Source organism: Rutidosis leptorrhynchoides, chromosome 3, assembly GCF_046630445.1.
Source record: "Rutidosis leptorrhynchoides isolate AG116_Rl617_1_P2 chromosome 3, CSIRO_AGI_Rlap_v1, whole genome shotgun sequence".
NCBI classification, from domain to species: domain Eukaryota; kingdom Viridiplantae; phylum Streptophyta; class Magnoliopsida; order Asterales; family Asteraceae; genus Rutidosis; species Rutidosis leptorrhynchoides.
The window spans coordinates 360,991,319-361,003,728 of record NC_092335.1 but is presented as its reverse complement, the minus strand read 5'-3'; the positions used below and the strand labels follow the sequence as shown (position 1 = coordinate 361,003,728).

The following is a 12,410-nucleotide window of genomic DNA, read 5'->3' as shown; positions in this document are numbered from 1 at the left end:
CTAGTCAACCCCACCTCCTCATTTCATTTTTCATTTCATTTCCATTTTCATTTAATACTTTCCAAATTTCTCTCAATCTTCATTTCAAAGACCAACGAGCTTATAGCTCAGTGGTACCCGATGCCTTTGATCCCTGGGCCCACAGTGGGGGAAGCTTCCACCCAATAGAGGCGCAAGTTCGATTCTCAGTCTGGGCGCCCCGCATGGAATTATCTCTCCCTCCGGGGGGAGGTTTGTGAAGTGCTTTTGGGGGTCTAGCTAGCTGGGGTAAAGATCGCCTTGCCGCCACTGTGGGTAACTGGGAGGAGGTAATTTTCCGGTACAGGTCTCTTTCGGGGTGGGATTGGTGGGTGCTACGGCACACAGGGTTAGCGTGTCCCTGCCAACTTACACGTTTTCCACCCAATCTTCATTTCAAAGAATCATCATCTAATTCCAACCGAGCAAGCTTCAATCAAAACAAATTACATATTTGGAATCCTTGCAACTTCCTCTTCGATTCCACACCGATGTCATTACATTTGGGTAACTTTCTAAAATCACTAGATTTTGTGTTCTTGATGTTTTTAACTTATAAAGTTGTTAATTAGTGTCTATGGCTCAAGTCTAACATGAATATATGATTTATATGTTCGATCTTGTTATTTTTGATAACTAGCATGAACTTGAAAGTTTGGTGTGTTTGATTGATGATTTGATTGCTTAAATGTTGTTAAATGTTATAAATGCATGTATTAAATGTGTTCCTAATATCCCTAGCTTCAATTTGATGTGTATGTTGCTTGAGAAAACTCCATAAACTTGATTAGTGATTTTGGTGAATTTGGGTTAGGGTTTGATAAGCTTGAAATGAATATTTGATGCATTGAATGCCATGAATTATTGTTAGTAAGTAGTTAGTTGTATTGTATGCTTGATTATCTACAAAACGGCGTGTTTTATGTATGCATTAAATGCCCGAATCATAAATGTGCACTTGTAAAATTTGAAGCATTAAATGTGTGCATTGATTGATCATTTGATTTGAAAAGTCGGTTATTGCAAATAATATTTTCGGTTAGTGAAATGTGTTTAGTTGTGTTCTTTGTCAAATTACCTTTCTAACGATATAAGATACGAGTTCTAAGTGTTTACGGTTTGTGTTTTATGCATAAAAAGGTTTTGGGTTGAGACTTAAAAAACTGAAACTGGCCAGGTACCAGCTCGCGTGTAATGCCGCGGCGCGGCCAGCCTTTGTCGCGGCGCGACATAAGGCGTGTCCAGCTTCTGACCACCTTGTCAATTATATGAAAAATGTTTGGCACGCTATGGACCTCCGATTCACATGTAACTTGTTCTAACATGCTTATATATGAATGAAAACCTTAGAAAAATAGTTCGGGACCCGAACCGAACGTGTTGACTTTTTCGTTGACTTTGACCCGACCAAAGTTTGACTTTTTGTCAAACTTAACCAAATGATTGTGCAATCTTTCTAACTTGTTTCTATAATAGTATCTTGCATAAAACTTGACAATTTGATTCACATGCTACATAATCGAGTCGTAACGAGCCATATGACTAATTGAACATCTTTGACCTATCGTGTTTACCGTTATTGATACGACCTATTTGCTTAGGTCAAGACTAGCATTGTCCTTTGCACACGTTACTTTGTGAAGTACTTTTCATACGTGCACTCAAGGTGAGATCATAGTCCCATCTTTCAAACAACTTTTATGCTTTAAACTATGGGATGAGAAACATATACGTATCATACTTTTACACTTTGAACACAAGTACGAAAACGAACATTCCACGTATGGGTTTGAACAAAAATCCTCAATTCAATTATCATTAGTTACACTTGCAGGGTGTAAACGTGAACTTATATTATGTGATCACATGGGCTTGACGAGCCTCATTCGGACGGTTCGCTACCGTTAGTGGATGAAATATATTTTCGAGTCTAGTGTATGTTCTAACACTACGCAAAGGGTGCAAAACAGTTAAGTTTGATAATTGGGTGCCCGCGAAACAAATAACAACTTTGGAATGCAAATGATTTTGATAATCATATTATATTAAATCTTGTGGTTCAAATGCAACGTTTACTAAAACACCTATGATTTCACCAACGTTTTCGTTGACAGTTTTCTATATGTTTTCTCAGGTCCATGAATGCTACTTGATACATGCTTCCGCACTCTTTTTGATACTTGCTTGGATGTCGAGTATACATGCATAGTTGGAGCGTCTTTTGACTACTTTAAATTGTGCATAGGTTTCATTCGTACGTTAAACATTGTAATGTAACTAGTCTTTTGAACTACATTTGTAAACTTGAAACATCCTTTTACTTATGAAATGAATGCGACATATTTTGGTCAAACGTCATGTTAAAGACTTATGACCACGTAACGGGACCTAAGTAGTCGGCGCCGTCAAACATGATTTGGTCGGGTCGCTACAGAAGTCGACCAAACTTTGATCGTCCGCGTTGTTTTTTGGTCGACTACTTTGCAAAATAGGTGGTAGACCACCTTGCAAAATAGGTGGTCGACCACACTATGAGGTAGTCTACTAAATGGTTGGTAGACTGAATGGTGTATATTGTCATTTTTTATAAAAAAAAATGTATATTGTTTGAAGATTCCCAAAAAAAAAAAAAAAAAAAATAATAATAATAATTTGACCAATTTCCAACGACAATATAGTTTTTTACTTATTAAATAAGATAAAATTTTAAAAGTGTGAATTTAATTTTTACATTTACAATTACCCTACACTTCACAGAGGTTAAATTGATATTGATAATTTCAATTGTTTAACATACTATAAAACAAAGAATTACTCTCAAATCTATTGTCCTAAAACAATAAATACATAGTTTAAGAAAAAATATCTATCACATATACCGTTCTGTTAATTTGCCAGTCTTACCCCTTACTTTTTATCTATCTTTTTGTCTTACATGAATAAAGTAGGAGCACAAAGGTTTTTATCACATTATAAGTATATAATGACCCGTGAAATCACGGGTTTGTTTAAACGAAACAATTTAATGACATGCTTTAGGTATTAAGTGAATGTAAATGCTAAAATCATTTATTTTAATGACCCGTTTGACTAAGAAACTTGTCATTGTTTTTACAAATATATAGAGACATGCATTTTCGCATACATATGTAACGTTTTAATTTCGTAAAAATAATTCATATTTGAATATTAATAATATAATAATTATAAATTATATTAAAAGTAAATAATAATAAAGTTGAGTATTTATATTTTTAATAATAATAATAAATATAATGATAATAATAATAATAATAATAATAATAATAATAATAATAATAATAATAATAATAATAATAATGATTAGTAATAATAAATGTTTTTTAAATTTTTTTAGAAAATTAAAATTACAATTTAGGAGAGATTAGTATTTCTTTTTATAAAAGAATTCGTATTATTTTTTTAATTAAATTAATATATAATTATGACATTATTAATATGAAAATTAAAGAGTAATTAACTTAATGATGACATAATCATTTTATAGCGTTATATTACTATATATATATATATATATATATATATATATATATATATATATATATATATATATATATATATATATATATTGAAGTAGAAAATTAATTTGAAACATAGCAAAATAAAATAGTAGACAATAGATTTGAGACGAAAGGAGTATTACTTATGTAACACTTATTTTTCACAATCGTCTTCTATAAATTCAGAAAACTTAATAAGTAAAAAAATAAATACGTCTTACGATCGTTATAATAATAAAAGAATTTTTTCACAATTTTACACACAAACAAAATGAAAGTTTAAATATTATAAGGGCAATCTTGTCATTTACTTCATCATAATCATCATCATTCTTTTGATTTCACCAATTTACGGGAAAACCAACAATTCAATTCAAATATTAAATATTATTCATTATTCATTTAAATAAATTCAATTAACGATCACGCGGGAAATAATTACAATAAACTAAACAATGTACTATTCCGGCACCGATCATCCTCAACGATCAGATCCCGACCAGCATCTTCGGCACCAGCAATACCTAACATGCTCACAAGGCCATAATTTATCTCTAATACTCCAAACTCTAGAAGGCGGCTCAATTTGTTTAGTTTGTTTATGGAATCTAATTTCAAACCCTAATTCCCCAACTGTACATGTTTCATACGCACTCTCGCAGCTTTCACACGCTATCTCTCAACCTCAATTTGCTCACAACCTCTTCACTTTTCATCCTCATTTTCTCATTTCACCGCTTGTAACTGCAATTTCTTCATTTGATGACGAACCTCTTGCGAAACAGATGATTGATTTGATTAATCAGTTGTGTAAGTCTGGTGAATGTATGGTTTACGGTGAGTTCGTTGCTAGGGTTTCAGATCAATTGTGTTCTGGCTCGTTATCTTGGAGCAGACGTTAGGTTTATATGGTAATTATTCCTTTTGTTCTGTATCTCTTTGTATTACATATGTTTTAGAATTTTGAATTTAGCTAACTTGTGTTTGTGTATCGATTAATATCATTGTATATGTTAGTCATATTTAAGTGATGCAGGACCAATATTCGAGCTAAGTTGTAGTTTAAATCCAATATGACTAATACACAACCATGTCTAGTTAGTTTCATTTCATGATAATTCCTGGCTTTTGTAGAAACGTTTCGTATTAAGTGGATTAATTCCGAGCTAACACTTTCAATCTTTAGCTACACTGCTTAGGTATTCTGTTGGATTCTCAACAGAACGATGCATACAGTTATATCAAAGATAAAGATGCACTTTATCTGAACCTTGTAACAGGTCTCCAGTTGCCTAGGTAAAAGTTTGACTGTACTCATAGTTATGCAGAGGCTTATGTAAGTCGTTCTGCTTCATTATTGCTTTACTGTTTTCATCTTTTGAAATGCAGTGAAGAGATCCAAGGCGAGATTCTGTTTGTTCTTTATAAAATATGGTCTACGCAGTATGACTTTGGAGGTAGTAGAAAAGGTGATGTCATGTGTGGTCATTCTTCGAAGATTTTACGCTTGTCATTAGAAGTACTTTTGAAGACTCATCGTGATGATGTTCGCATGAACTGTGTAGGTTTGTCAATACTCCATGATATGAAACTGTTTCTTTCACGTATTTCAATGCTTCTTCACCTCAAGGTTGAAAAGGACGCGAGACGGGGCCGAAACGGTAGCGACCTCAAAACATCGTAACGGAAAAAACGGGGCCGTGACGGGGTCGAAACGTATGTTGACTAATGTTGACTTTCATATATATAAATATATATTTACACATATTTTAGAGTTAAAAAACATTGGTTGACAAGTTTGAACCTATAATTGCTATTAGCTTTAATATAATATAAAATGGAATACTAAACTAAGTATATTTTGATTGATTTGACCGATTTATGATCGAATTTAACAGAATTTATGACTTTTGACCGGTGTTGACCCAATTTTTCTTGCATTTGACATGACTTTTGACCGTTGACCGGCTTATAAGAAAACGGGACTGGGTCGAAACGGTTTAGTCACCAAAATGCCGCAACGGGTGTCGCAACGGACGCCATTTACAACAGTGCTTCACCTTATATACCTAGTTTAACATGCGTTCATGCTGGGATGCCATCTGTTTACAATGTGATGATTAACTACTACAATGGATCACAATTGGTGGCTTATTTTAAGACTCCCCACTGCAGTAACATTTTGGCACACAAATTACATAAATTTCTTTGAATGTTGATGAACTTTATACTTTGCCTGCAAATATAATTCTTGAATAATTGAGCCGAATTCGTATGGAAGAACACATGGCCCTGGATTTTCGATAATTAATCTCAAGATTGCTTGTTAAAATTTTCAGTGAAACAGGTTAATATTCTATATTAACCTCAAAGAACTTATGATAGTTGATATAGCATGACTCATTGTGTATTCATTCATCATTATAGTTTTAACATTTTTTTGTTGTTATTTTTGTAAAGTGCTATTGTCCGTGCTAGTACGCAGAGGGTTCTTTGAGGCTGCTTTGGAAAATGATGTAACCAAGGATTACACTGAAGCAGATAATTTTATGGAAACAAGCGATCATGAACTAGAAAAGACTCCTCTGAATGTCTTGTTTGCTGAAGCCATAAAAGGGCCTTTGCTTTCTTCAGATTGTGAAGTTCAAACTGCTACATTGGACTTAATTGTTCAGTATATGTCTTGTGGAGGTGTTTCAGAAAAAGAGGTCGAAGCTTTAGTTGAAGAGAATATCGCTGACTATGTCTTTGAAATTCTAAGGTTATATGGTAGGTTCAGCATTTCGTTCAATCTACTTTAGTTTATCAGGCTTTAAACTAGTCTGTTCTATCAAAGAGAAAAAGGAGTAAAACTTAGTTTTGGGTCACTCAGTTTGTTCAGTTGTCTAGCATTTTCCCCAGAACTAACTCGGTTAAAAAAATAGTTGTATAAATTGGTGTTTGGTTGGCAATCAGAAATCACTATGGGTACGGGTTTGATAACAAGGTTGATCAAACATATCCAAATACTATCAGAACCGTACCTTGAAACCAAACACTACCTAATTGCATTATTGCAGAACTCGAAATTACTCGGCGAATACTCGATTTTTGCACCTTGGGGAGTACTCGTTAAAACTCGGTCAAACTCAGTCAAACTTGGTCAAACTCAGTCAAAACTCGGTCAAACTCGGATTTAATAGGTCAAAGTTGGTCAAATCGGTCAAAACTCTCTCAAAACTTGGAAAATTAATCCGAACTCGGTCAAAATCTGTCAAATCAAACTTGGTCAACATCTGAGTACTCCCCGAGTGGCGATTTTGGCAACCTTGGCTAATTTGGGACTACATTCGGAAGTTTGTATTCCTTATAAAACCTTGAATTTTATGTTTACAGGGTGCAAAAAGGATTCTGTTGTGACCTCGTCCCTACAGGTTCTCGATCTTTTGTCGGTTGCAGAGGTAGCTTTCAAACAAAGGCTTGCAATCGGGTTTACAACTCTGGTTCCCGTCCTACGTTACGTTGCTGAAGTTCCATATCATCCTGCTCAATGTCAATCATTAAATCTTGTATCTGAATGTCTTTCAAACTGCCTTGGAATAATTTCAAGTTCCAGTATTGAAGAAATAAGCTTCGTAATGAAAATGATGCTCAAGAAACATGTTAATGGTGAAGCTAACATGCTTCCAGAAACTTTCACCTTAGTTTGCACCGTCCTTGTTGCTCTAATGAAATCTCCATCTTCTTATCAGACTTCAAGTATTGCTAAATCACTACAAGATTCATCAAGATACACCATTGAAATTTGCTTGAACTATTATGGGGAACATAGTGGTCAAATGCTACATTCACTTTACTTACTAAAAGAGGCATATGAATATAGTTTTGAAGGGGGCTCAACAGATTCCAATTATATGGGTTTACGTGACTGTATTTTAGACATATGCAAGACTAAATTAATGCCATCGGCTTCCATGAACATCAATGAAATTGATGAGGATATTGTCTTGGGTATACTTGAGTTATTTCACTCAATACTGCTTCAGTCTGATTACAAACCGAAGGAATTTGTAAATGTTATGGTTTCATCCTCGTGGTTCAGTTTTTCGTTTGGATGTTTAGGATTTTTTCCGACAGAGAAGATTAAATGGAGAGTTTATTTCTTATTGAGTTCTATATTGGACGTGCTTTTTGGAGATGAATTTGGCCAATTCATTAGAGATGTTGCTTTGGATCTTCCTTGTGATCCAATGGATTTGTTGTTTCTGTTAGGGCTGAAAGGGTCACACAATCAGGACGTTTTTTGTTGCCAGTCTGCAGTTCTGCTGATACTATATACGAGCTCCTTGTACGATGACAGGTAACAAAGACAATTTTTTGCTGCAAGTATAGAGGTGGCAATTTGGGTGGGTTTATTGATAGTTAAGATTGTTATATATCTGTATGTGTCTAGATGGGGGGTAGAGCTAGGGGTGTGCATGGTACATAACCGGACTAAACTAGTTCGGTTCGGTTCAGAGTCCTAATTTGTAGCAGAAAGTCGGACCGAGGACCGAAATATATATTTTTTGTTTGGTTATTTTTGGTGTTATTTTCGGGTTCATTCTGGCTCGAACTGAAGACTGAAAATTTGGACCAAGGACCGGACCGAAATAGCTCGGTTCGGTTATTTTTGTTGTTATTTTCCGGTTCAGTCCGAAACGAAGACCGAAAATTGGGCAAAATGTGGACCGAGGACCGGATCAAAATTGCTAGATTTGGTTATTTTTGATGTTATTTTCGGGCTCGGTCCGGTCCAAACCGAAGACCAATAATCTGGCAAAATGTTGACCAAGAACCTGACTGAAATAGCTCGGTTCGTTCCTTATTATTGGTTTGGTTCCTCGGTTTTTCTTGTGATATGCACACCCCTAGGAAGAGATGTGTTGGCTTACTTTTTGAGCAACTTTAAAAAAAAAAACCAACTTCCCTAATGAAATGATTTGGGTGGTTTTATCCATTGTAAATATACTTTGGGTAACTTTCAACACGTTTCCTTTTTAAGCTATGTATTGATACATGTGTTTGACCCGTTAGGAGTAAGCATAACCAAATGGACCCATTATAAGCTATTTTTATTTCTATTTTGTTGTTGTTGTTGATATGATTATCTAGCTAAACAGAATTTCAACTCTTTAGAAAAAAGAGTGGAATCATTCAGATTGTTGTTTTATTTTTTATAAGGAAAAAGTAAATGTTATTTGTGAATTTAAAAAGTTTTTACCCTCATAATCTTGGTGCTTAATTGCTCAAATCTTCTGTTTCTAGGCTTGCAGATGATAGGATGGTGTTAGCTTCTTTGGAGCAATATATTTTACTTAATAACTCTGAGATCTTAGGCGGGCTTGTAAAACCAGTGATAATTAAAGTACTTATAAATCTGTACGGTCTTTCTCGAGGTTTGGCCAAGATAAGCTACCAAATACCATATAGTCCAGATGCTGAAAATACCCTCTTCCATCTTATGGAACAAAAACAATGCGAGTTTCTTTCAGTTCGAATCCACAAGACGTCACTGAAATGGTTGTTTCAACAAGAAAGAATTTGTATATATTTATCCATCCAGATTTTAAAGTGGTGTAGAAGATGTATCGTCTCGAATCACATTGTTGCTTGTAATGATACTGAAACTGTGAAACTCAAAGAACTTGCTGAGTTGGTAGCATCTGGGGACAACTATGGAGCCAAAATATTGGTGTGTTTGTTGAGTGAGCTTATTGAAGAAAGGGGACATGAACATGATATTGCGCTAGTGTTATATATGATTGCAGCAATTATGGTCTTATTTCCAACTGCTTCGGGACAGTTATGTTTAAATGGGCTAGCTCTTTCATTTCGGGATCTTTATCATTATCGTTCGCTTTCGACGGATGTATTCAATCTCACTAGTCAGCTAGTTTTTTCTATACTACATTCAGTTGAATCAGTTTCTGACGATGAAATGTGGATTACAATAGCAACAGAGGTACACCAACCATCTCTTAAGCTTCATAATATGATCGTAAAGATGAATGTTTTAACCATTTACTTGTGTCTGGGTGGGTTTTAATTTTTATCTAATGGGTTGAATGGATATAATAAGGAAAATAGCTAAAAGAGAAATTAGCAGAACTCAGATTTACTCGGCGAGTTCGTACTCGGTTTTTGAAACTCGGGGAGTACTAGGTCACACTCGGTTAAACTTTGTCAAACGCGGTCAAACATTGTCAAAATCGGTCAAAACTCGGAATTACTGAGAAAATCAGTCAAACTCAGGATTACTCGGAAAATCAGTCAAAACTCTGTCAAAATTAGTCAAAGTCAAACTTTGTCAACATCCGAGTACTCCCCGAGTAGCCATTTTTTCAACCTTGGTTGAAAGTCAACCGAAGTCCAATACTAGTTCACGCTTCATCCTAAATTGGGTTTTAAAAAGATAGATAAGCACTTGAGTAGCATAATAATACATCATAATTTACCTGAAGTTTCTCTTTAATAAAAAGGGGAGAAAGAAAGTGATTGTGGATCAACCAAACTAGACTGTCCATACTAAATAACTACCTCTTTCGACCCATTACCCAACTCGCTTGACCCACTCATTTGATTAACTTTAAATGTTCCCAATCATGCACACTGATCAGTGTTGCAGATCGGAATTACTCGGTGAGTACTTGGTTTTATGCAACTCGGGGAGTACTTGGTCAAACTCAGTCAAACTCTGTCAAACTGGGGATTACTCGAAAAATCGGTCAAAAATCGGGGTTACTCGGAAAATTGATCAAAACTCAGTAAAGTCAAACTTGGTCAACAGTACTCTCCTTAAAAAGTCCGGACCGAGTACTCCGAGTAGTGATATTTGCTACCTTGACATTAATCTGGCCTTGTATCTTTTGTAGTTAATGCACTACCTGATCTCCACAAATACTGAAGACCTGTGCACACAGGAAGCTCTGTTAGTAATGGGCATTCTTTCTCTAATTTTGAAGCACTCTCTCCACCAAAACCTCGTAGAAGCTTCCAAGACCATACTTAAGAACACTCGATTGATTTCACTAGTTGATAAAACGATCCATGACACTTGTTTAAAAGGACCCGCATTGCTCGATCATGACGAAACAACACAAACTGGAGAAAACCTGATATTCAGGCTCTTACTAAATTACTTCTGCCAAAAAAGGTTCACTTTTCTTCGTTATATACAGAGCTGTTCATTCTTTTTCTATCTCAGAACTAATGTATACATTTTCAAAGTTACTAACACCTTGTTTTTGTTCAAGTATGCTTGTTGTTTTGCCAGGAATTGAAGATACACAAAGCTTACTTGGTGGTGACATCAGCAATCAGCAGTCGTTATCCTACATCAGCATTTGCTGTCATGAGTTGTGCAGGCTGTTGCATTTTGGATCTAATCCAGTTAAACTGGTATCTTCATATTGTCTTCTTGAACTATTGTCTTCTTGAACAGGTTTAAAACTTTTGCCTTGACTTGCTATCCGTTTGACCCATTTGATCTGTTTCCTTATTCCTAATTTTTTTTTAATTCAAAACTTTTAGAGATATACCATAACCTGAATCAAATCATTAACACTCATAAATTTAAATGCTAGTGTTATTTTGTCCTGTTGCAGGCCTGCAGAAAACGTGTTTACTCAGATGAAATTCAAGATGCCGAAGTAGAGAACAAGAAGAAGATGGTTGGTTATCCAGATGATCTGGGAAAAGTTTATGAGGTTCTCATAGACCTTATTTCTCCTGAATCATCTCCAAACGAGGGACTATTGGAACAAATAGAATTGTTCTGCCAAACGCTGATGGAATCAGAATGACAATAAAGAAAGTAAGCAGGATCTGAACATAATTTGTAACTTTTTAATAGTTATAAAAACCAAATGAATGCCAAAAGCATGTATGGATTAAGTTGTATACTTTTGTACAGCAAATTTATATCACCCAGGTTTGTTAGTAATACAAGACATTCGGGTTTCACATGTCTCTCGTTGGGTGAACTATCTAAAGTATACAAATACTTCAATGAAAGTCTGTAACTTTTGCTAGGAGATGATTCATTTCTCTTTCGTCCCTCAGTTTTGTTACTGATGTTAGCTTCAGATTTTGGTGGTTGAGGGTTTTTCGTTTTGACCATTAGATTTAAAAATCTACGCCTATATTTTTTTTGTTTAAACAGCTGTCATCACGGCACTTCAACATCTTCTGCCATTGCGTTTTGCTGATTTTGTGTTTCATGTTGACAAGTGATATCTACTGCAAATGATCACACTCACCGGTTAATTCATTAATTCAAATGATCACGCTCACCGGTTAATGCTACCCATCACCAACCATCTTCTCTCTATCGAACCGAATATTACCAACCGAACCGAACATTACCAAAATCTATTGGGCCTGTTTTGTTGCTGCTGTTGAACACCAAAGCCACGCTGTTGTGGCACACCATAATTCTGACTAGGCTGCTGAGATGGGCCACGAATGGGCCTGTTTTGATACCTAGGATAATTCGACCAACCCCAAGGAAGTGGGCCAGCCAAGTAAAACCACTCTATGCATTTTTCCATGCAAAATTGTTTCTGTTACCCCCGCCATGTGTATCTTTTTCACTAGAATTAAGTCTAGTACCAGAATTACCATTACTCCGATTATTATTCTGACTTCGACTATTGTTCTGTAAGGATATTAGGACCCAAAACAACGTAAATGATTCAACAAGATCACTCACCGATAGTAATTCTACAAGATTACTAACCCACTTAATGTGACGACCCGGAAATTTTCGACTAAATTTAAACTTTATCTTTATATTATTCTGACACGATAAGCAATGTTTGTTAAGTTAAATCT

The 12,410-nt window shown here is 35.2% G+C and overlaps 1 pseudogene; it reads left to right on the top strand.

Moving 5' to 3' along the window:
- Positions 1–4,012: 4,012 nt before the first annotated feature.
- Positions 4,013–11,380, top strand: LOC139901232 (protein PUTATIVE RECOMBINATION INITIATION DEFECT 1-like; annotated as a pseudogene).
- The last annotated feature ends 1,030 nt before the right edge of the window (positions 11,381–12,410 follow it).